The sequence below is a fragment of the Anser anser genome, assembly GCF_964211835.1.
Source record: "Anser anser genome assembly, chromosome: 4".
Taxonomy (NCBI): domain Eukaryota; kingdom Metazoa; phylum Chordata; class Aves; order Anseriformes; family Anatidae; genus Anser; species Anser anser.
The window spans coordinates 12,440,528-12,465,112 of NC_139724.1; the positions used below are offsets into that span (position 1 = coordinate 12,440,528).

Sequence of the window (24,585 nt, forward strand, 5' to 3'; positions counted from 1 at the left end):
TTGGAACAGGCTGCAAGGGAAGTGGTGGAGTCCCTGAAGGTATTTAAGAGATGTGTGGATGTGGCACTAAGGGACATGGTTTAGTTATGGGACTCAGAAGGTCAGGTTGATGGTTGGACTTGATGATCTTGAAGGTTATTTCCAACCCAAATGATTCTATGATTTTCAACAAGGCTTGAACAAAGCACTGATATATTTTAAGACCTCTATAGACTTTAATTTGACTATGAACCCGCAGGAGAATTCTAGTCTCTCCCTTTGCTGGGTTGCACATGCAGACAGTATTTTAAAGCAATACTGGTTGTTAGATGTGTCTGCTTGGACTGCAACATATAGACACATGAAGAGTCATGACATAAATGCAGAAGGAAATGAACATCATGAAAAGATCACACCTACCCTTAACTTTGGCTGGGGAGCATCAGAAATCTATTTTTCTTTGGTTCAATAGGAGAACTGCCACATGTGGTAGGGAAAACCAGCATATTAATCCTGCTCCACCTCTCCTTGAGTCTTTCTGTGCCCTTGTTAGTCAACCTGGTTATACTTTGCAACATGCCTTGTGATTTTCTAAATGCTGGACTGGACATCCATTTGGGAGCCGTTCCTGGCTCCCTGCCATCATTTTGCAGTAACCAGCTCTCACACAGGAAATCACTTCAGCCCCAGGCTGGGGTCTCTCTTGGAGTAAATCCTCCCTGTCTCTTAAATGGCATCAATCATTCATAGCCCTGTCCTGTTCAGAGCATCTGCTTCTCATTCTCTTCCTTAGTTTCCTCTTGATTAATTGATGAAATCGTTGAGTGTAGTTGTCTGGGAAACAGCCATATCCTTAAGCATTTTGGCCCCCTTAATGGGACAAAGCAGGAAATCTTCACAGGAACCCTGAAGGGACAGAAAGAATCAAACAGGACTCAATCTTCATCAGGACAACAGAGGCCAAGTCACCAAAATAAAGACAGGCTGTTCTGGCGCTGCCACAGTGTCTAAGGGCAGAGGTGAGAGCACAAAGAAGGGAAGGACCATCTGCCTTTCCTGCCATACTCAGCATCCACCACCCAAATACAAATACACCACTCTCCAGGCAGTTTTCCCTCAGGCAACGTCTACAGTGGTTCTCAAATTTGTATTCATGGCCTCTTACAGGTAGCAAGAACCTGGGGCAAGGCAGAAGTAGGCAGCTTCGTGCTACCACTGCCTGCCTTCTTCTAACCCTGATGTTCTGTGCCTAAACTCCTTGGCTGCGTGATTGTGACAAGCTTAGGCACCTTGCAAGTCACCAGCACCTCAACCAGTGAGAGGCACCACAGGAAAGATTCAGCTAACGTGAGCACAACAGCATGACAGCTTCTCTGGAAATTTATGGCAGTGCTTACTCATCCAAACAAGCCCGACACAGCACAGTAATAGCTTGCAGAGAGGACCTAGGGGTAGAGACAAGTGATATTAAAGACCATAGCAAGCTGCAAAGCTAGAAAAGAGGCCCTGGAGAGTCTGAGCTTCAGCACTGTGGTGTTTTTCTAGCTCTTCAGTGCCTACACATCATGTTTATTTGTGAGGCCCAGGCTGCACAATGAAGACTGTGCAGTGTGAGTCAAATCCTGCTCACAGGGCTTCCAGGGGACCAGTTTCCTCCCTCCTTTGCCAAGGCACCTGACAAGCCCACCCCCTACTGAAGAATGAGCTTGCTGGTATGATGATATAGCAGTCGATGTTGAGACTCTATCATTAAAGATTTGATTTACTGGCAAGCCACAAGACAGCAACTGAGATATAATGCAACGAATACAACTACATAGTGGCATAATTTCATTACTCATTAGAAGCCTAGTGGACCAGAGCGTATTCTCTGAATGAGCTCTGGCTTCATTCCTACACGAGACAGGAACCAGAATCATGAAGACACTAAAGGGGGCACAAGCTCTCTTTCCTTTTGGCTTTGTCTCTCCAGAGTTTTTGGATCAGATTCACCATTTCCCTAAGGAGGACAAGCTTTCAGGGTTAGTTAAATCAATAAAAGAAGAAAGAAGGGACCAACCCATCACTGTCCCGTTGGTCCAAGACTGTGCATCCTGAGTCACCTCTGCTTTCCCACTTAGAGCCCAACCTACCTAAGAAACAGGGCTTGCAAGCAGAATACTGAACATTCAAAGGAAAGAAAAGGGGGAGGAAACTTGTGGGACTAGTGCCTACAGGCTGGAGCTCTTGTGTTGCCCAGAGAGGTAGTAAGTAGTGTCCAGCTTAGGGGAAAGAGGCTTGCTGTAGGAAAAAAGAACCTGCTTGTCTTACAGGCGGAAGTCTATGAGGATTTTAGTAGTTATGAATTGTTACCTGGGCAGTGTCTAATGATAGCTAATAGCGACCCCAGGAAAAAAAAAAAAAACAGCACTTCCTTATTCTCTTTTGCCTGTGATCACAGTGTCCAGCTGTTATTTTTATCCTCCAAAGTAATATAATGGACAATTCCACTGGACATTTCCAAATGGACATTTCCACTCCCTTATTTTGCCAGAGATGTCACCATCCTTATTTTCTCTATATATACATAAATGTGTTTATATGTTAAATCTTTCCCCTCCCACTGCTTCAGTTCTCAACTAATGTCAAGAGGCAGAAGTCAGTAAAAAGTTTATTAAGCAGACCTTTCTGTATGATCAATTTTGCAGAGTTATACATAATACACCTTTACTTTTTTCTTTTATTTTTCCTTAAATAAAAAGAAAGGAAAGGGGAGTTATTTTAAATTTATGAGCTGATGAGACAGTGAGTAATGGTGAATCACTGTTTAATATTTTAGGCAACCATCTGCAAGGTGAGCTGTACTCCCATTTCATATTGCTAGAGCAAAGTCACTTCAAGTTTCGTGAATGGAATCAGTCTTGTATCAACCCCCAAAAGCTGTATTCAGCACCAGAGACAATCATCTTCCACAAAGGGATCTTAATACACAGGGGAAGAAATATCACAACTCTAACTATAAGCTGGAGTGAGGATTAGGGGGTGGGGCTGAATAATAAATTGAACAAAAAAAAGCTGAAAAGGAGGAAGCTGTTTTTTTATTGTTGTGTTTTATTTTGTTTCATTTTTGGTGGTGGTGGTGTGTTTTTGTTGTTTTGTTTGTTTGTTTTACAGGAAAGTTACAGGAAATAACTTCTTTCTTGCCATGCTTGGAGTCCAGTGCTCCTGGCAGTCCATGTGCTGGCTTGTGATTCCTTTGTGTGCCTCCTCTTCCAACACAGCAATACTAAACCTCTGGACTTTTCCCAGAGGAAGCATACACCAGCTTTTCTCTCCTGGTTCTTCTTTCTTCCCGCACAATGACATATGTAGAAAGTCTCTGTGTCTTGGTGTCAGAGCTACCCCATAAGAAAGCACAACATTACTTGCACGGAGGGAGGATGTAGCATCTTCCTGTGCAAAGGAGGTTTGCCTCACACACACTTACAGGGAACACAAGCCATGCAGACCAGTCACCTGCCAAATTTACAGGAACAACGTTGGAGTAGTAAACATGCAGAGCCAAATGTGTCCCTTCCAGTGCTCATATTCTACCTGTCCCACAGAGCACAAAACAAAGTCTGAAATCCCAGGTGGCTCAGGAGAGCCTCTGTTAGACCTGCTATTTCCAAGTTTCCCTCTCCTGCTGCTCCTAATGGTGCTGTCCTCATCGTTCTCCTGGTTTCATCTGCTCTCATGACAGCATGGTCTCTCCAGACCAGCCACTTAGTCTCTTGCCTACCGCTCATACCCAAGACAGGCCCAGTATCTAGGCCCAGCCTCTAGGCCCAGCCTCTCAGCCCATCTTTCTCCAAGGGCATCTTCAACTTCCCTTCCTTGATTAATGCATGTTAAGGTTGACTAATTTCATAGCTTCCATCTCTGTAGCTGCTTTACAGCAGGGGAAAATGCAATTTCCTCTTGGTTGGCAAGTATCACAACAGCTTTGTGAACCATGACAATGTACGTTGCTTACTGCTGAAGCTCCCACAAAATCTAATGAGATATGAATAACAGTTCTGCAGTAAATGTGAGTTATTAAATCGCTATGGAGAGCGAGTGCTACAGAGCGGGGTGTGGCGGGCCTTGGTGACTCAGCCGAAATATGGCTCTCCACACAGCACGGGCAGATAGCAGCTGTTCCAAATACAATGACATCAGTTCTTCTGGGACTTGTTTCAACAGCGAGGGTAAGAGCTTCACACCTTCTTCTGCACTTTTTATGTTGGGAGGAAGATCACTCACGTCCATTGTCTTTACAGTGCTGCAAATGACAGAAGAATTTATTCTGGTGCATCCAGTGCTTTCACAATGTTTTATTTATGTACGCATAAACAAATAGTTTAGTCTCCACATTGGTTGAGGACCTGTTATATTTCTTTCACAGCAAGTGCTTCAACAGCCATGCAGTGAAATCTGATGTCAGATAAAGTCATTGGTCATTCTCTCTCTCCCTAAAAATAACCTGCTTCATACTGTGCAATAAAAATCTGAGGAAGCTGAGATGAGACAAATTAGACCAGAAAGATGTCTCCCTCTCTTCTCATGGCAGTGGTTCACTACCCACATTATTATATAGTATGCAGACTTTATTTCCTATCATTATTTTTCAATGTCTGTTTTGCATCGGACATGTCCCTGTTAGCTGAAGAAACTTTCTGGCATGTATTGTCTCACCCCTGACAGCACATGGAGACACCATATTCGGGTCAGTTTCTGGATTTCTCACTAAAATGGGCAGATTTGGCACCATTTTAGTGCTAAAGAAGTTCCTCATGTCATTCAAGATTCTTACCTCAGAGATATGGTCTGGCACCCAGAGAAGTGTAGATTTGTTTTCTGAATGCTCTGTTTCCTCCATAAATTTTCAAAAAAGCTTGCTCTCAGCCTTGAAGAAAATGTCTTGCAGGACAGCAACATTAAAAATAAATAAATAAATAAATAAATAATTTGAAGCACTACCTTCTTTTGTCTTTATGGGCCCTACAAATGAAGGAAAATAAAGAAATAGAGAGCTTTCCACCCTCTCAGTTTTTCTGGGCTTAATAAAAGTCTCCAAGCAAACACATTTTCCTGAGGTTTGAGGCGAGAGAAGCAAAGGAAAGAGTGGATAAAGAAAAAAAAAAAAGAGGGTCTTCCCCATTTCTTTAACATTTAAGGAAGGAAAATCATATGTCTTTAAAAAAAAATTTTGAAACTCTGATATTTCAAGATGTCCCCCAAGCCGTAAATGCTGTGGTATATTCAGGAACTCTTTCTCAAAGTTCTTTCTTGATCCTCTCCATGCATTCACCCACTTTGTTGTGCAGTGAGCACAACCTTAGTGAGTGACCACTTGGCTAGACAAGGGCCTCCATCTTTGCACCACACCAATCCCCTTTTTTCATGGAATCCACCATGAGACAGAATAAAAATAAAAATAAAAATAAAAATAAAAAAGAAAGGAAAAAAGAAAGAAAAAAAAAAGAAAAAACACCATGATAATGCTCCAGTACTAGCAGGACAGTCCAGCAAGAGAATGGAAAAAGACACCCTTTTGCCCGCATATACGGTCACTTTGCTTTTCTTGATTTGTCTGAATCTCCTACTATTTCCCTTTCTCCACTCACTCATTGTACCACACAGAGCTGTGATCTGAAAGCCTCGTGTGTATTCATCAGTGCTTCAGAGAAGATGATTCACCTTCCCCACTTTTTTATCTCGCATCAGCCAAGAAGTCAAAGTATGCATAATACACCATTGTTGTTCTCAGAAGCAGGCTTCTTGCTGTGATATGAATGATACCAAGAAAAAGGTATGATTTGAATTGAAGTAGAGGGTTGGCAGGTAGCATCCTAAAGCTTCAGAACTAGCAGATTAAATATAACAACAATGAAATCATGTCTTCTAACAACCAGGAAGAAAATAATAATAATAAATACAATAGCCTTGACTGCAACACTGCGTGGAAAGGTGAAGTTTAGAGGGTGTATTTTCCGCTCTGGACAGAAACTAAATAGTGCTGCTTGTTTTACATCCTCTATAACTAATTGTATCTACATCCAAGGTCTATCTTCTGCCCTGCTCCCACCCTGTACCTGGGAGAGCTGTACTGCCAAACAAGAGAGGAGCTCTGGGAGGGCATCTACCTTACAGGCCAGCAGCCACCCTTGCTTGGCATAGAAAAATTGAGGAGAACTGGGACAAAGGGTGCATCTGGGTCAGGCCTAGCTCAGTCTCTACCACAGATTTTTAAATCCCCAAAGGGTATCAGGTAGGCTTGCCCAGATGCTTTCTGTAAACCACGTAGGATGGATTAGTCCCTGTGACAGGAAAATCCGAAAAGACATGTCTGTTTCCCTTGATGGTGGTGTTGTCACCCTTTGTCCTACTAACTCAATTGCAGGTATGGAGTCCTGAACACAGCTGTTAACTTCCCTCCTACACTGTGCTCATGGAATTACATTATCTATCATAAAGGATGCCTTGTTTTTTCCTAAATTGTCACTGGATTTTGCACAGAAACTAGGCTGGATGGAAGTAAACAGCCTCCCCAGTGCTGTTGGATGCCTGCCAGTGGAGCCAGATTCCCACACACAGGAGCCATATGATGGACACTGAAGGCATGTCTCCCTGGGGACCATCTTGCACAACACAAAGTGGGGAATGCTCTCACCTCTTCTAAATTTCAACTGAGATTGTTTCTTAGTTAAGGTGGAGCTTATTTATCCTTGCACAAGAAGCCTTCACCCAGTGTGTGCACGCTGGTGATGGTAGGAAAGTTGTAAAGCTGTGTAAGATGTGCCAGAACCTCACAGGGCTCACAACAGCCTGCTGTTAATGTGATGCTACATGCTGGTGTAGAGCAACTGCCATCCTTGACTATGTACTTGGCTGAAGATCCTTTAGCACTTCTACCAAACACTGAATACTGCAGGCATGCCCTTCTTTTTCCTATCATCCTTCTTCATTTTGGGGGCAAGGGTAGCCCTCCATCCTTTCCAACCTGTCTCATCATGTAACATTTGGGGTTTTATGGCCTAGCTCAACTCTTGTTTTTTTGGCAACTGAGGCCACTGCTCTGCCACCTGGTTCTGACCACCACTTTCATTGCATCTAACCTGATATTTGTGTGATCATTCAATAAGCAGGTTCAGGGAAGTGAAAAAGCAGGGGGGAGAAAAAAGGTTAATTTTAAGCGGAATCAGTTTCCCAGACTACAGTGATTTGAAGGGAGATAGAGAGGAAGAGGAGGACATTCTCAGGGGAAAAGAAGCCTATAACGTTTCTGGTGGCAAGACTTGTCAAACTATTCCCTAAGTTAGAGACCCCTCAGCTCTGTAGTTAACAAAGAGAAGGATATATAACAGCTCCTAACCACCCTTCTTGGGTGGGATAAGCATCTTAAAAGACAAAGGTGGCGTGAATATCCTCCTACACTTGCAAGATGTCTTTCACTACTCTAAGCTGTGGTTCTACACAGGCTGGATTGATTCTTCAGTTGTTTTACTGCCAGCACAGCTATTAATCAGTTCTACCATGTAAGAACCCTCAGTGACAGCGACTCCTTGGCAGTTCCTCTGGGCAGCTGTATCACGTACCCCTTTGCATGAAAAAGACGGTAACCTGAAAAGCAATGACTCGCATAACCACCTGGTGTACTTGGAAAAAGCAAGCTTTCCCATAGCAATTGGCTGAGAAACAAGCATCCCACAAGGCCATCAAAGAATTGGCATGCTCCTGCATCAGGCAGTCAGGATAATATAACAATGTTTTATTCGTCTGAGCATAGGCCGAACTTCATCCCTAGAGTTGTTCAGCAAAACAAGCTCTGAAAACAGTGTTGCTGGTATAACTACAACCTCAACATAACTTTCAACACAGTATTCTGGCCTCCTGTGTCCATTAGGATCACATATTACATCACTGATCAACAGAGAAATGCAGTCAGGCATGTGCCATGTAGACATGGCCAAGAGAAACCCAGAATTAAAGATCTTGGTGTCTCCTGGGAAATACTTACCAGAGCTGTCCACACAGACATAACAATCAGGACTCAAAGGAGAAGAAGAATGAAGAAAGATTTCTGCCCAAATGTCTATATAGACTGGTGATGCACTACTGAAAAAAAAATGAGATTTGCCGATGTATGAATGAATGTGTTGATTGAGTTAATGGCTTCCATGGATCATGTCTTTCAGGTACACATCCACCAGAGACCTCACTGAAGTCTGAGTGCACAAGGAGAAATGAAAGGAGCGACTCATTTTGTTTTCATTTAGTTAGAGCTGAAGACACACGAAGACACACGAAGCCCACCAGGCTTGGATACATGACAAGGTCCCATCAGGACTTTGCAAGTGGGATTTATCTTGCATTCCTTTAGACACCTATAACACAGGCATTTCTTTTATGTGTTCTCACAGGCTCCCATGATAGTCAGTGGGGAAGAGGAGGTGGTAAGAGACAGCTCCTCAAGAGGGAGACCTCTGAAAAAGGTCCATCCATTGGAGAGTGACTGTTGCTTGTTCCCTTCAGACAAAGATGGCACACCCAAAAAATTACATCTGCAAATGTCTCCTAATAAGAAGCACCCTGCAAGGCTTGTAATTGAAACAAGGAGTACAGCAGAGTATTTATTATATTCCTTCAGTTTGTCAGCTTTTTCTTTAAAACAATTTCTCCCTTTGTCTTGCAGCTAGAAGCAGAGTTCATCTTACTCTTTCGTTGGTAGGGACAATATTTATTAGTCAGAACATACAATAGCTAAAAGCCACCCTACACTTCATCACCAGGTCAAAGCATCTCACACCACCATCATTCAAACAGAGGCCCTAGCACTGCCCATCATGCTTTCTAAGTTTCCTCTATATTCTGGGAGAAGGCTCTGTGGTATAGGAATTTTCCAGTATGGATTGATCTGATTCTTTTCTTGTGGCTGAAGAATGTGGTGCTGAGCACCAGAAACAATGGTTTACCTACAGAAGTGTCTCCAAAGCCTGCTATTTTTGGAAACAGCCTGCTTAAAAAAGGTAAATGGGTTAATTTTTCTTGAGAAAAGGCCAGTGGAAGTTAACGGCCTGCCTTGGTTTACTGTCTGCTACTTCACTGCAAATGCACAGGACACTCAGCTAACAGTCAATAGAGACCAGTGTGAGTAGGGACTACATGCATGGTCTCCAAACCTCATCACAAAGCCTGTTGATAAATAGAGAGCTGCTCTGAAAACATAAGGAACTTGCAGTTACTGAGTGAGTAGGTCAAGACAGATTCCATCTGTGCTCCATTTTCTGCAGAGAATCATGCATACCTCCAACACTCCACTGTTAGGTCTTAAACGTGCTCCATCTGCTGCCTGTGATGGTTACGTAGACCATAATGAATGTGCTGCCACTTCCAGCACCCGGCAATGATTGATGCTGTGTTAAGAGGACATCAGTGTTTCCGGTCTATTTACATTTCCAAGGAGCTTGGCTGGGTTTTGTGCTATCATTTTCTTTTGGTATACCAGCTGTGGGAGACCAAAGGGTAAAAAAATTACTGCAGCACTCAAGCAAGGAAATGCTACTGTTGAAAAAACATCCTATTTATGCCACATTTTAAAAGGAGCCCCTCTTTAAGAGTTTTAAAGAGCTGCTACTAGCAACAAATGAGGCTGTTAATTTGGCCTGGCAAGTGGGGTTTGCTAAACACTTATTCAACGCATGTAGATTTGAAATTGGAATTCTACTAGAAAAACCATCATCGGTGTGTTTTTACAGTCCCAATTCCTTTTTTTTTTCACATCAAGCCTGTCTCCTCCTTTCTCCCTCTGTCTTCCACAGCTGTCAGCTGTCATCAGCCAGAAACAGAGATGAGCCAGTAGCCAGCCTCGCAGATCTGACCCAATGTCCTGTGAAACAGGTGCCCAGGCCCCAACTCCTATTTGCTCCCCAGTCCCTTGGTTGTAGAGGCTGCCCGTAAAGGAAGGAAGAACAATTGACTTCCTGGGAAGCTGGCAAGGGATGAAATGCTTCACACACTGGTTCACACTGAGGCTCAAGAGCCTGCTTCTGACACTACAGATCAGATGGGAAGCAGTAGCAGCTCCCACAGGGGCTCTCCTGTTTCCTCTCTGCTTCACCAACCATGCCAAAGTGATGGCAACTCATGGGGACAACCTCGAGGAGCTGGATGCTACCTCCAGCACAGATCTCTGCTTCAGGGCAGAGCAAGCCCTGCCCAGAGCTGTGCAAATAAAATTCTCTTTTTTTTCCCACTCAGGTGTTTTTTTCCCCATCACAGGTTGTGGGGGAGATTGCAGTGGTGCCAGCACTAAAAGTCTCACACAGACTGAGAGTCCTGGTTCCAAAGTGAGCTCTCAGAGGAAAGGTGGTCCTGCTCTGGCTGTTCTCTGACAGTCTTCTTACTGCTCTAACATCCCCAGTGGCTTTGCCTGAGCTATGCCCAAGCAAAAAAAAATCTTAGCGCCTGCAATACAGATACTAGAATATCCTCTGGCTTGAAATTAGATATAGGACTCCTAAGTCACCTGCACAAAAAGGGTCATGCAAGGTGCCATGCTGCCAGCACCTTGCCTCCCTATAACCAGACAAGCACAGAGACACCTCTTACCTGTTACGACTTGCCAGGTAACTTAGGGCCCATCCTAGGACAGAATTTTTATATTTAAAACATGAAGCTGTATTTACATTGCACTGTGCTCCAGCTTTCATGTATTGAAAACCAAATATTTAATGGAAAAGATCTAACCCAGCAACCTCTTCTATTTCATGTTTATATTTATTAACTATCTTACATGGCTCGCTACTGTAGAGCACAGGAGACGAAGATCCCATTGGAGAGACTTGCAAAAATCAGATCCCAGGGTTTTTTTTTAGCAATTGTTGGACTTATCAGAATTAATTGGACACTAAGGAGCTGGGGCTGCCTTTGCCAAAAGATCTGAGCTGGTTGCCACATGAGAGCAGTGCAGCAGGAGAAGGGCAGGTTTCCTACCCCGCCTTCATTGATCAGTGAAACTGGGCCAAAATTCACAGAGAAAGAAGTTGTGTAGATCCAGGCCAAGAAGCCACGTTTTGAAAACTGCTTTCTGAATGACTCAGCGGAGCCATCTCCCAGGGTGCTGAAGCCTGCCAGAGGGAAAAGCAGATGTTGTTGTTGGGTCACTTATTCACTATCTTGAAGTACGTCACCAGCCTTGGGAAGCTGTTTTTTGACTGGAATGCAACTTGACTTTTCTGTTTCTGAGGAAGATTTCCAGTATGCCTTGCTGCTGCTTTGTCAAAGCCATTCCGTGACAGCAAAGTTTGGAGGAGAAAGCAGAGCAGGCCAACACATTTTGCTTCCGATCCTGGCCTACTGATGTTTTTCCCTCCCAGGCAGGGAAAGCTGCAGTCACTAAAGCCTCTTCATCAGAAGGACACACTGAGGTCTTGCTCCCTTCAGAAATACCTCATTCCACTCTTTCTTCCATCCTCTATTTCACAGGTATCAAATACCTTTTTCTTTCAGAGATGACCTCACTGATACAAAAGTTGTTAAATATTAAGTGGATTTTAATTTACTTTAAAGCGCTTACCTTTAAAGTCTGCTGATTCTATTTCAGACCTGAGGAAGAACCAAAACCATGTCATTTATCCAGCAACAGCCATTGCTCTAAGAAGGATGTGCTCTCCCCTGCCCTTTAGGAAAAACCAGTCAAGGTCATTGACATAGTAAAATGACTTTCAAGGGACACAGTAAATGGTTCAGCTCTTCAAGTTAAGACTTACTCAACAGAGTCACCATTCCTGGAAGAGATACTTGAGCCAGAACAGGCTCTTCTCTGTGCTATTCCTTCATACCAATGTCATGGCCATGCAGATTTGAAACCCCCAAAAGCATCTCCCACCTCCTCCATGGAGCAGGACAACAGGGCTAACCTTCCAGCAGTGGTAACTTTCTGAGCTGACTCCCATTTTCTGGAGGTTTGGACCCATTAGCTATGCTAGGCACAAAATGCTGTTAAGTGGGTGAAAGGCACTTTCTGAACTGATACAGGAGGAATTGCGTAGGCCAAGGGTATGCCCAACACATTGGCTATGAGGTGGTCCAAACCTGTAATCCCCCTGGTTGTTGTGATGACAAATGTGAAAAGATTAGCTCTGTTCTACATACCCATGCAAAAAAATATACAGTCTGGCTGGTCCCAGACTTTCCTCTCTCAGACTTGGGACAAGGAGGAGGTCTCCTGCAATACAAATACATACGAAAGGGAACACTGGTACTGCAAGCATCCACCAGCAACAGCTTGGAACAGTCAGCAGCCAGGAGAAACAGCATCTCCTTGGACTTTCCTACCACATGGCAAAGTGTAAGCTCTTTGTGAGCCCAAAATCTAAAAATCATAACCTTCCCAGACATCTAACACCACAGACTTGAGTCAGAGATTTTAATTTTAATCTTCCCCACCACCTCGTCCTCTCTCTGCCCAAATTAAACTCTCCATTTTCCATTCACATTAATTACAAGTTACTCTCTTTTCCCAGAAAGGGTAGCTATTTCTTCAGTCCTGCGAGTCACCCACTCTTATCCCTCTAATGATTAGCATAATTAAGTTGAACCCAGAGGAATTGGTCCTGAGCTGCTTCTATCTGGAAGCAGCAGCAGCTTCCATTCCTGACCCGGGAATGGACTTGCGTGCTAAAAAGCACATCTGTCCTCTCCTTGCAGTCAGCCTAGTAAAAGATTTGAGCTGTTCCTACAGATCACACTCCATTGGCCTCCTAAGGTAGGATGCTAGACTGCTTTTCGTAGGCACTTTGCCATAAATAAATGTACATCATTAAGAAACAGCTTGACAGTAAAATGGTCAGAATGGCTGCGTATGAAAATTGGTGTCTGGATGCATTCGGGTAGGATTTGCTCCATCAGATGAAGCACAATTAATGCTAATTTGTTGCTGCTGCAGCCAGCTTTCCAGCCTCTGATGTCCTATGGGATCAGGGATTACCACTGAGCTAACAGGATCATCTGAAAACAGTTACAGTCTGCTCCAGGAACCAGTTTTACACCCAACACAACTATTGCAAACCTTTTTTCTTATTGGCATAGCACAAAGTTAGGTAATTTTGGCCAGCAATTTCTGTACTGATTTCATTCATTTATGCTCACTGCTAGTTGGAAAGCCATCCAGTATGAAGTTATCCCCTGCAAATGACTTTTTTTTTTTTTTTTAAACACAGATTAATTACGGGGGTTTCAAGTACTCTGTGCTGTCACATTCAGTGGTTTGTTAATCTATACTCAGACCACCTGGCTCTAGTGTGCAAAAACAGCTGCAGATGTCCTTTATCCACAACTGCCAGTTCCCTGGGCTCAAGGCATCTTGCAGTGATCAGATTCAATATAAACTATCTGTATGGTAGAAATATCCAAATACCATTAAAACAGAAAGTTCCTGTCCACTTTTTACAAGTTACTACGCAGTGGAAGTGCAGAGGGAAGAGACAATGTCTTTAAAACCTCCAGCTAATGCACTGTGCTGTCAACAGAAGACAGTTCGGAGTATACCGATACGATCTCAGAGGCAGGGGGGTCGTGTTGTTTTGTTTTTTTCATTTATTTGTTTGTTTTTGTTTCTTTTTGTTTTTAGTTCCTCCTTCCTGTGATAACCTTTCACCCCAGGCTCTGTGCTCTTTGTGTGTTTATCAGCAAAGCCCATCCATATGCCCTTCAAGGGAGGAATGACTCATACCTGACTCACAATCACTCAAGCAAAGCTGCAACCTTTAGTTCATTTCCTGGGAGAAGCATCTGTTAGATTCATCGTGGAGGATTAAGCATTTCTCCTTGTCATTTTGTAGATGAAGGCGTTTGCAACTGGATGAGCAAGGGTCAACAGATTCCCTGCAATGGATGGCAAACAAGCTTCCTTGGGCAGTTGAAGCTACGCGCTGGGGACTGGGAAGATGCTGTTTAGCAACTCCTATCTACTCCCTCCCTGTACGTGACCCTGCCCTTGAAGAAGCACCACTGGTTTCAAAATCACCCCTCCTGTGACAAGTATGCAACTGTGTGAAGCAGGCAGCCTGCGTGCTCCCTGCCCACACTGCCCACACCTCGTCCCTCTCTCTCCCTGGCTGCCGTCAGGAAATGGCTCGTGTGTCTGTGCTTCCCTCACTGCAGAGTCACAGCCTGTAAGTTTCCTACCTGGCAATAAATAAGAAATGTGCTGTGATGCCACTGCAGAAAACACCTTGGTTCACTGAGCTTGCAACTTCTCACCCCAAAAGGGTTCCCAGTCCCTTCTGCATGCCAAGGCCCCTTCCTGGGACATCTTTTCATTCCCAGAGGACAAAAAGGAATAGATTCATCAGGCACATCAACCAAGGGCACTGCTGAAAACCTATTTTTTGCTATCTTCCCTCAAGGGACTTCTTTCATATGTGTTCCTCCCCACATACATGATTTGCTTCATTTAACTTCAGACTCCTAAAGACACTTGTGTCTACCAAGTAACTCTCCTTTTATTCTTTTTAGGAACAGAGAAAGACCAAGCAATGTTAATGCCATGATGCATAAGTCTTAGTAGCAGAGGAACATGGCCTCTGAGGAGTCAGTCGTGTTGCTGTTTGTATGCAGACATCCCAAGGAGCCAGCCCTGCCATGGTATATAGCAAAATATTAATAAGGATACATAGCACATTCCTCTGCACACCACTGTCTCCCTTCTTGGCTGAATAATCGCAGATAATTCACTTGTCTGGATATGACTCACAGCTACTTTATTTCACACAAAGCAAACTCTAATTGCATGTTGTATGTCTGTTTATGAAACCCAGCACTAACTGTTATTACAAAATTAGTGCAGAAAACTCGAGGAGAAGGAAAACCACAGTGAGAAACCAAGTAACAGCCCACAAAGAGGTAGGCCAGGCTGTACCAGGTTTCTCATCTCTAGGACAGGCAGCTTTTCCCCACAGATACAAGCATTTCTTACTCACATAGTAATTTAGAGGCAATGAGACAAGTGGGGTCCTTCTTGCTTTGTCCTCAGATGGGCTGAAATTGTTTTGGCAACAGACTGCAATGGGCAGTTGGTCTGTCTCTATTTGTCTGTGTATTTTGCTCAAGAAGCTCCACAGTAACACCAGTGCAGTCACACGTGCTGGCTCTGAGCTACCAGGGAAGAAGGTGCTGTCCTCTGCCAGGGGTTCCAGCTTTCATGGCACTTTCACAAGGGTTTTACATTCATCTGAATGGGCAGGGAGTGAAGCAGAACATATAATGCCTGGAGAAAACAGAACTGATATGACAGACTTAGCACTTTTTCACATTTCTAGGTAGGGCCAAATCAGGGACCTTTGAATTTTCATTTTTGCTCAGACCCTAGCCCCATCTGCTCCACTGCCCTCCTTCAAAGCATTGCCATTGCCAGAGACTTTGGACGAAGTTGGGTGACACCTTGTAGCAGGCAGACAGGGAATAATCTAGCCCATGGGATAAATTTCATCCCTACTTCTAATGCAATGTCTAGACTGTTAAATAAAACAGAGCTAGGGAGAAAAATGGACCTCAGAACCCTAGTCGTCCAAACTACCTACTTGTTCTTGCACAACAGGTGTGATTTTGGCCCATAACAACTGTGTCTTTCCCCAGAACAGAGCTCAAAGGACAGCATACACCAGTGATCACTCCCAGCAGCTATAAGGACAAGGTCAGGTTTGACTCTTTAATCATGTGTGTTCCTCTGACACCATCCCAGCTGGCTGTACTTCCTCACACTCATACATACCATACACTCTCAGTTTTGTGCTATGAAAACATTGTTCTTAGATGCTGAAACACAGCCCTATCATTATTACTTCAAACACTTTGAACCAGAAAAACACCCTTAAGAATGAATACAACCACGTCTTCCTATGGATGCATTTCTTCTGCAAATATTTACAGCCAGACATGGCCAGAATGGTGGGCTGAGGGCAAATCATCAACCATCCATCTACATCCACAGGGATGAGATGGGATTTCATCTCTGAAGAAGGGAGCTGCTAGATTCTGTGAGAAAGCACCCACAGGCAAAAAAACATGAAAGAGAGAAGTAATGTCATACAAGACCTACCATGCATGTTGGGGGGGCTGATTCTTGGCAACAAGGAGTGGTTAGACACCTGGATGGACAGGTTGCCACAGGGTGCTGTGTTCTCCATCATTATCAACATTTATACAAAGATGAGGCATCTTCTGGCAAGGAAATCACAGATCAACCAGAAGCTTTCAGGCACAAAGCAGAAGACATGGGGGGGAGTCACTGCTGTGTCCTATGAAGGTGGACAGCCTGGAAGAGTTAATGGCCCTTTCTGGCTTCAGAGACAGAGGAAATATTGTGATTTAATCAAGCAGAGAAAACCCACACAGGCAAAGGCTTACCTCTAGAAAACTGCCAAGCCTCTGCAATTAGGCTGCAGATAAAGTGCCCAGTCCTTTACTTGCACCACTGTCAATCACAGGAACTCATTCCAAGAACACAGGTGCTTGGGGTAATTGGGATTTGAGCTGTAAGCAACCATAGAAAAAAAAAAGACAGGATGTGTATGAGGCAGAATTTGTGTTTCCAAGGAAAGAAAAACACAGAGGAAGAGCTGAGTGATTATTCAGGCCCATGAGGGGGTAGTCACAGTGGGGGAAAAAGCATCTTCTCTCCTCAAGTGCCTCTTCCCCTAGCCCCGTGCTCTCTGGCTTCATTCATGTTAAGTACAAGAATATGAATGAGAAGCCTGTGAACTGCAGAGGAGGAGGGGAAAGGGAGGAGAAAGGATTTCATGCTACCAGGGCAACCGGCACCATGGCAACAGTTTAATTAATGAGTTGCTGATGAACCCTACCAATAGGATCCTCCTGAATTCATGTTGTAGTAATTACCAGAGTTTCATTCATCAAGCCTTGGCCTCGAAAAGCCCGCAAGCTCAGACAGACAGAAGAGAACAGCCTGCTGAATCAATGGGAGGAGAGCGCGTGTCTCGGAGAGTGCTCCATTACTCCTCTGAGCCAGCACCCTGAGCACTCGAGCATGGAGACCACACGCCATCCGATCCATTCTACAGTCCCACACCACCAAAGGGCAACCCAGCTGGCCTCGTGCCACAAAAACAGGCAGCACTCATAAGCAGCCTGCAGAGCTAGTTGTCCTCCTCCCTGCTATGCCTTCAGCCTCCAGAAGATGATACAGAAAAGAAGCAAGTGAGCAGGTGATTTGCTTCTCCGGCTGGAGGATTTCTCTTTTCACACCAGAAGACAACAGCATAACAGCTGTGTGGGGATCTCAAGCGGAAAGAGAGTTCCTGATAAGCACAAAGAGGTCTCAGAGAGGTGGGTATGTGCCATGCGCTCCAAGGGCTATTCCATCTGTAAGGAAGATAAATAGAAGATGCCATAGATGAGATTCATAAAGGAAAATTGCTGCTAGAGGTGAGCATCAGGTCACCTGATTTACCTGTCCTCCTCAGACAAGAAGAGGCTGCATGATAATGCAAGTGCTGAAAACACATCACGCCACTGGTCTGCACTACTATGTGCTCTCAGCTCCTGCCAGCACAGAAATAGCATGGTACTGGAGATCTCAATCTGGACAGATGAACCCTGCAAAAGACACTAACAGTTACACTGGGCAATGGATTTAGGCATCTACTGCAATGTTTAGGTGGAAACAAAGTGCTATATATCTATCCCCAGTATCCAAAATCTCACCACACTGACATTTAACTCAACTGCAAACACTCAGCCTGACTGCTCTACTGCTGCCAAATCTGAGCATTCAAGATGAGATCCACACCTAAAAACAAGGTACTCTTCTAGTTGATGTCCTGAAAGGTGTGGGTAGAGAAGAACGCTAAAAGTGTGTATACCAGGGTTTTTCTCGCCTTTTAATGTTGCACACTGACATTTCTTACACAGGAGTCTCATTGCAACATTGCTCAGATACATTAAAAATTAAATTCGACTACCTTAAACTTTAGTTTGTGTTGCGAAAAACTCAGTGACCCTGGCCCTATTCTGACACCACTGAATCAGTCTTAATATCTGTGGTGAAAGAAAAAAAAAAAAAAGGCAAGAGAAACATTTTTCCAGCTCCAAGGCTTATTCTATATACAGTTTAAAAGGGAAGCCTCAAAATTTTCCCTTAGAAAAGGTCAATTTTCTTTTCAGAAAAAAAGAAAACTTTGTTTGTGCACTCTCCCTGATGTCTCTGATCTTCAGGGTGATTCCCACAGGGCAAGGGTTTGAGCATGGACGGTACTTAATGCTGATGAGCTGACAAGATGAGCCCCATGCAAATGGGCAGAAATCTCCTTGGAAAGCTGTTGGCCGCAAGTCCAGGGCAGCTGAGCCCAGTGGAGGGGTTAGAGCAGTGAACTAGAAGCTCTGAGCCCTCCTACCACCAGCAGCACTGACTGGAAAGACCCTGGGGTGATAAATCGGCAGTGCTGTCATTGCAAATAAAGCAAACCCCGTCCTGGCCTACATTAGATGAGTGGCCAGCAGAGCAAGAGAAGTAGTTTAAAAATCATGCCAGCTGCAAGAACTGCAAGGATCACAGCACTTTAACATGCACCTCTGTTTGGGAATTCCCTAGCAGTCTTCCTGAGATTATGCTCTGACACTTTCTTGCAGTTTGTTCTTTATTTGTCTTTATTTCTGTCTTGTTTGTACATTTGCCTGCAGAGGATGAATAAATGGGAACAAACGCCTGGATAGTTCTTCTTCTGGGCAATGTTATTTCAGAGATCTCTCTCATTCTAATAAGATATATAAGTGACAAATATTACTGCTTCTCTGTGAATATGATCTCATTTATAGTTAGAATAATCTTCAGTAACTCTACTGAAATCAAAGGAGTTACTTTCACTTTAAGGACTGGAGCTGAGATCAGCATCCACTTAATGCAACACTAATTATGGGTGTTATGGATTCCACCAGTCCTTGACAGTTTTGCTGACACTTGCAATTTCACCCAAGAGTGACATTTTTCTTAAAGCACTGAACCTTGGAGCCTTCATTTTCATTTCTTTTTTTCTTTCTTCTTTTTTTCTCCCCATTTCAATCTCAAGAGCATTAGAAAAAAAAAAAAAAAAGTCTGAGATGTTCCCACAGTAAGAGACAATTAACCGCAAACATTTTAGAGAAAGTTTTGCATTTTCTCTGGCAATTTCACATCTTTAAAGGTGTGCTTGGGTTTGGAATTTAGCGATGTCAGACTAATTCTCTTCTATGATACCATGTAGATATTTCAGCTTAAAATTCAGGAAATAGCTGGGTTTCTGTTTGAACAAAAATCACATTTGAAGGTGAGTCAGCTGCAAACATTGCTGAAGAAAACCAAGTTTCCAGTTCTGTTAAGTACAGCATGGTTACAGTTCAAATTTGGTTTGTTTTTAGCCTTGTTCCTGTGCTTCACAGCTGTCAGCACCACAAAGGCACACTCCTAAGCACTCTATCCTGCTGCCAACAGCCAGGAAAATGACAGCTTGCCATTATAGTGTCAGCCTGGGAATGATGAAGCAAGAGCAGTAGCTAGTCACTATGTGTAGTACATAACCATTTAAAGTTGCAAGTTCATGTAAGTACTAAATTGTCCCTCATTTCAGTGTGAAATCTGCTGTTAGGGCATAATCTCAAGTGTCCTGGAACAGTAATCTACAGCATTGCAATCTTGAAGATCTCTTAATGAAGAGAAACACTTAAAATTTATACTTTGCCACTAAAGAAATTGGCCAGGTCATCTATTAGTGCTGTTTTAGTACTGTTAACATATTATTTTTCCTGCATGAAGTTTAATTAATGCAGCGAGCAGTATATAGGACAAAGAGACAGCAGCAGGGCTATTCCCTGCTTGTCTCCGTCTATGGATTGACACATTTATTATTCTATTTCAGGAGATAAGGCAGCCACCACACACAAACACACGCAGACACCCCTCAGCAAAAAATACCAGCTGTGAAAGGGAGGGAGGAAGTCTGCTCCTCCATCAGTTCTTCATGGGAAATTCAGAAGTAGGTTTGTATGGGAGGCTCCCAGGACCAAAACGGAGCTGGAGCAATCCTAGCAAGTCGACTCAAAGCCTGGGAAAACAATTTAATCAGAAGGGTACAAGCCAACTCCACTTGGTCAAGCCAGATCCATGCATGCCTGGAAGGGGCACGTACCCAGGGGCTGGAGGAGCCTTAACAGAGCCCAAAGATATAGAAGAGAAAAGGAAGTAGCAGAATTCAGTACAACACCCCACCCTAACAGCATGGGCTGCAGTGCTTTAAGTAACGTCTTTGCCTTGCCTACAGTAGGGTGCAATCATCTGTACCGCAGAGACACAAAGCATGTTTATTTCTACACTGTTTAAGAGGTGGTTTTTTTTTTTCCTAAGTAGTGCAATAAATTTTTTTCATTAGAGGGGAGCAGGATGTGGTAGGGGGAGGTTGGAGAAAGCTCTCTGAAGCTAGCCTTTGCATTCAGCACGGAAGTCATCCCTCCATGTGCTGTTCTATGTGAAAAATCAACTTTGCTTCACAAGAATAGTGACCTCGTTTGTTATTATGCAGCAGGCAGTACACGGAATAGTAACAAATTCTGCTCTTCCACACCATGCAGGATCTCTTTTCTCTTTCATTTCCTTCTAGTTTTTGTGGTCTGTTCCTTTGCTCCATTGTCCACCGTCTCACTGCCTATTTAAAATGTAAATAGAATTTACAGCAGAAATAAAGGTAAATTCTACATGTGATGGAGAAAAGGCAGGATTAAAATATTGCAATTTCATTAGGCATTCCTATATGGCTAAATTTGGAGGTTGCCAGGTAAATATGAAACCATGCGAAGGCAAAAGCTTGGGCAACATCTGAATTTGCATGTCTCTCCCTTCCTCAGGCAAGCTATTCAGTGAAAGAGAAAAGAAAGGTTCGTGTCATTTGGAGAAGTTGTCCTAGGTCAGTACTTCTCCATCTGATCACAGCACAGGGGAAGGAACCGCAGAGATAAAGCATGTCTATCTTCTCCTTTGCTTTAATGAAAGGACCCTGGCAGGTCCGATTTCTTATTCTTGAGCATGTGCATATCCCGGTTTGTCAGTAAATATAGGCTATTAAAAAGACTATTACTTAAAACTTCTGTTTAGCTTGATTTGGCAATTGCCTTTGTCTGAAGGGTGTGGGGGGAAAAAAAGAAAAGGAAAAAAAAAATTTATATTTGTACATACCTGAAAGAGGGAAATAAGGACCAACATAACACCATGTAAGCACAGAGATGTTCAAGGAGAGCATGTTAAAAGTGAGCAGCTCTGAGCAGTCATGTTTTTTCCTTCATTATGGGAAGAATATTGGGCAGAGAGATGCTACGCTAAGCAACACCATCCAGCAATGGGCTAAACCAGACCTGGTGCCTGGATCCTACAGAGACTTGTGCTCATGATGCATCAGGTTCTCCCCAGCAAAGCCCAATGCACTAATCCACAAGGAAATGAGTTGTACTTTTTGGCTCAAACAGAGCTTAGTCTACGTTATCTTCTTCTGAACAGAATTTACACAAAGATTTAGTTCTTTCTGGTGCCAAACTCATAATTCAGCTCAGTGTGGGGTTTTGCGTGTATGTGTTTTTTTTTTTCTATATTACATTTCTGAATGCAGTGATTTATTGTTTCAGCCTTAATTGTGACCTCATTTTCATCCTTGTCTTGTTCCTCTTTAATTAGTTTCATGAAACTGTAATAAATTAGCCTAGCAATGTTCTTGATAAGCACATACTTGCTCACTTATTTCTTTCAGTAAAATCCATAAAGAATACATGGGACTGGTTTACTCCATCAAGCCATGAATATTTCGTTCTCCCTAATATCTGAAGCCCAAATTCACAAAGGCATTTAGGAGCCTAAAGCCCATATTAATACAACCTGCTCTCATATATGAGAAATATGAGATATGTATGTGTATATATATGAATATATATATATGTAGATGTATATATGTATATAGTATGAAATATGTACATAGGAGAAATATATTTTTTTTAAAAAAAAAAAAAAAAAAGCTACTTTGCTTCATTCTGCATGGGTCTCCTGCTTGAAGAACAGGTGAGTTGGCATTTGTCTGGTTCCCAGTCATCATGCAGGGCATGGACTATTGCATGCTCTCCAATATCACATGGAACCCTGGAAAAGGCACAAGTTTTGTGGGGAAACATTGAAACAGTCCAAGCACTCATGCCAGAAGGAAGTCTGAACTTTATAGATATGCCCTTTATCAAAGCAAAGTAAAACACTCAGTCTGAAAGGACTCTAATTCCTAATTCATAAGACCACATCCTTTGGTTTGTGCTGGACATTCTACACCAAATCTGGTAAGCAAGGTCCATGAGTAGCTTGTTTTCTTTCCAGTTCACCACCCATTATACAAAAGGTTGATTCCACTGCCTCCACTGCTGCCTTCCTTACCGCACTGCACAAGAACCAAGTGCCTGCATACCGAAGAGGACTGGCTAGGCTATTGTTTACTGGAACTCACAGAAGGGACTGGGAATGTCAAAGAAAGCCTAGAAGAGCAAAGTGTGAAAATATCCTGTGCCTCCTAGCAATTCCACGTGAAAGACACATTTCCTACTCTGCTGGAAGGGGAGAATGCAACCAGATGTCTGTGCAGACGCACAGCCTAACTACAGGTGCATAGCATCAGGAAGGAAATGTTTTCAGAGGAGAGTGATATTTGTAAGCATCCTTTGTTCTTAGACTGTGTTAGCTTCTGATATAGGCTGTTATCTATGTCCAGAACATAAAAATAAAAATGAATAAAACACTTTAAATCCACTAAAAATAAATAAACAAGGAGAATAAGATTGTTAAAGACTTTAATGAACAATGAATCTATCAGTTGCTCCTAGAAGAGCTGTGTTATCATAGCAATGGGTATCTAACTATATAGTTTAAGTCATGTTTCAATAAGGAAGGTTGTTAATTAGTTTTTGTTCCAATTTGTAGCTTCCTGGTCTGTGGAGGACCCTTATGTCAGACTCCCTAACCAGAAATAAAAAAATATTTTTTACATAAAAATATAATTTTATATAATAAAACATATTTTTATATAAGAAAAATATATTTTTATATATATAAAATGTTCCCACATTTTTCCATTAGTGTGACTCCACTGGCATGTGCTACCCAGGGTAAATCTCAGTAAGATCTGCCTCTCCCCCCACCCTGAACACGTCTTTAGGCTTACCCAATTCGCAGTCTGTACGACTGCCTGGTTTAAGAACGATTATTAGCAGCATGCAGTCTAAAGCCAAGACCCCTGCACTAGAACTTAGAGGAAACAGAGACGATTATCTAAGGCAGAAAACTCTCCAAAGCACAGCCAGGGATTTCTGTACTGGGAGCACCCTGACACGCTCACAACGCCCTGGTGCAGAAACGACCTCTGTATGGCAGAGGGGAGGAGAAGGGGGTCAGCCGGTGGGAACTGGATCCCAAACACAGGCATAAAATGAAAGATACACTTGTAATAGTCTGAAAAGCCACAAGCGCATCCAAAAACCCTGGGAAACATCACTTGGAGTTTTTAGATCTAGATTTAGCAAGAACATGCCCCTTAGGGTAGTCCCAGATAGGGAAGTCTCGTGGTCCAGCTCAAGGACGATGTAACCCTTCATTACCATAACCAAATGGTGGTCTCTAGGAACAGAGCCATCACACCAAATACCACTCCAATTTGCGAGCCTTACCAACACACAAATCAATTACCACTCGTAGCTGTGATCGTTACACAGCCCGTGTTCCCTTCTGCATTGTTTGCTCAGAATAGTGCTCTCTTTCGTCATTAACTAGCAGTGATTTGGAAAGAAATAACTGTAATTCATACTCCAAAAGTCATCCTCCCATGTACACTCACCATTCCCAATTAAGTTCATGAAAGATTAATTCCTTAATGATTATGATTTGCACTGTTAATTAATTAGCTGCTTTTCCATGATGTATGCAGAAGTTTGCAGAATTACTTCAATCTCTTAATTAGCTTGCAGCAACTGTGAAAATGGTGAGTAACTCCCTTCATTCTCCTTGCCCCTTAGACAAATTATCTGCTGCTTGGCCTTCCTGTCCACCTCCCTTCCCACACCATGCAGAATCTCTTTCATCCACTGCTGCAAATGTTCATGATTTGCTTACTCATTTTTCTAAGAGGATAATATAACCGAGGAGCAGACACAGTTGACTCACATCACTTTCTTTCCTTGGGGAGAACATATTTTGATATGAATCCTACTTCATGCTCCCCAGGTTGGGCAGACCTGCAACTGAGTAGATATCTACTGTCCTGCTACACCAGAACGACACAAGGCTGCAGCTTCACTTTGTTTCAGAGACAAAATTTTGAATTTCTCCAAAACCTCTAGACAAAGCTCTAACTCTCAGCAGTGCTCTGGGTTAGTTGGGTGCTCCAGATCTGGAGGTGAAAGAGGATAGAGCAAGAGCCCTTCTAGCTCTCGCGGCATTTTGAGTTACTCAAATCAGTGTCTAAGCTGTTCTGAACAGCGGTCCTAGGCCCAAATTCCCACCGTGCTTACATTGCATCTTTCTACTCTGTATCTGGTTCC

The 24,585-nt window shown here is 43.1% G+C and overlaps 1 long non-coding RNA gene across 12 annotated transcripts; it reads right to left on the bottom strand.

Annotated features, from left to right (window-relative positions):
* Window positions 1–2,121: 2,121 nt before the first annotated feature.
* On the bottom strand, window positions 2,122–24,408 carry LOC310899488. Of its 12 annotated transcripts, XR_014584322.1 has the most exons (6): window positions 16,082–24,408; window positions 13,715–15,214; window positions 12,136–12,208; window positions 11,558–11,586; window positions 4,793–4,899; window positions 2,122–4,261 (listed from the first exon to the last, which is right to left on the bottom strand). It is a non-coding gene; the product is annotated as an uncharacterized lncRNA (long non-coding RNA). The 12 variants fall into 12 exon arrangements; XR_014584328.1 differs by lacking the exons at window positions 2,122–4,261; window positions 4,793–4,899 and adding an exon at window positions 4,906–9,487; XR_014584323.1 differs by having other exon boundaries at window positions 11,558–15,214.
* Between the last annotated feature and the right edge of the window lie 177 nt (window positions 24,409–24,585).